The 1,148-nt window shown below is 45.6% G+C and overlaps 1 non-coding gene across 1 annotated transcript; it reads left to right on the top strand.

Moving 5' to 3' along the window:
- The first annotated feature begins 777 nt into the window (after positions 1-777).
- LOC121279499 lies at positions 778-893 on the top strand. The gene has a single exon (XR_005943427.1). It is a non-coding gene; the product is annotated as a U5 spliceosomal RNA (small nuclear RNA).
- The last annotated feature ends 255 nt before the right edge of the window (positions 894-1,148 follow it).

Raw genomic sequence — 1,148 nt, 5'->3', positions numbered from 1 at the left:
TTTTACGTGGACAGGCTAATTAAGGCCCGCCCAGCCTCATGTCCACCGGGAAGTGCTATGCGCTCCCTGTATGGGCGGGGGTGAATCCCTTAAATCGAGAGCGCGGTCTTTTGTGCATGTGCACGAAAGAGCGCACATCTCCCTGAGGCTAAGTGCAGCCTCAGGGAGATCGCCCCGACTTTTAAAAATATTAAAAATAGAGAAAAGAAAAATCCCTTACATGTCCCCTCATGTGACAATGTCACATGAGTTGGGACATGTTCATAATTTACAAAGAAACTTTATTACAATTTTAAAAACCCTATATGAAACCTCATCCCGCGCTGGACGAGGTTTCATAATTTTTCTAGTTGCTGCCGGGGCTCCCGGCCTGCCCACCGACCTTAAGGTTGGACGGGCAGGTCCTTTAATTGCTTAATTGATCCTGTCAATGGCCATTGACAGGTGGGCGGGCCCGCAGCTGATTTTGCTGTGCCCCCACCATCCTGAAAATTTAAATGAGGCGCGGTGACATCGGTGGTTCCGCCCGACATCATCCCGCATCATTTTACGTGTCAGCAAGCAGGCCCCACCTCCCCCCACCCCCCCCCCCCACCACCCCCGCTCGCCGACAGCAAAATTCTACCCATGGAGTTAGGCCACAAATCAGCTATAGTCTAATTGAATAGGTTCGAGGGGCTATGAATGGCCTCCTATGTTCCTATTTTCCAGTTTTTCACTGTAAAACACAAGCATTTATGGTTGTTAAACAGAAACTTCCACTCTTTTCAAAAGTTAGCGTACCACGTTCTCTTCAATTCGTATAAACCTTTCACTTTTTACTAAAGATTTCCGTGGAGAGAATGGATTGAGAGTTTTGAAGCAATTTTTGAATGCCTGACCTCAATCTGGAGCTTGGCCTAAATAGCCAAGTGGTTATGGTGCTGAGTTTGTAACCCCAAGATCAAGAGTTCAAATCTCACAATGGCAAACTATGAAACAATGTAACTTCATCTGAAACAGATGGAAACAGGTTTGTACACGAAAGAGTTACCACGTTCTTGTACCATCTGTTACTAAAGAATCAGAATTTCACAACTTAAAGTTTGTAGAAAAATACGTTAAAGATTCCAAGGCAGTATTGTGAAGAAGTGCAGGGGAGTTCTTCC

This window comes from Carcharodon carcharias, chromosome 6 (assembly GCF_017639515.1).
Source record: "Carcharodon carcharias isolate sCarCar2 chromosome 6, sCarCar2.pri, whole genome shotgun sequence".
NCBI classification, from domain to species: Eukaryota; Metazoa; Chordata; class Chondrichthyes; order Lamniformes; family Lamnidae; genus Carcharodon; species Carcharodon carcharias.
Note: the sequence above shows the minus strand (reverse complement) of the source record. Positions and strands in the feature narration are given on the sequence as shown.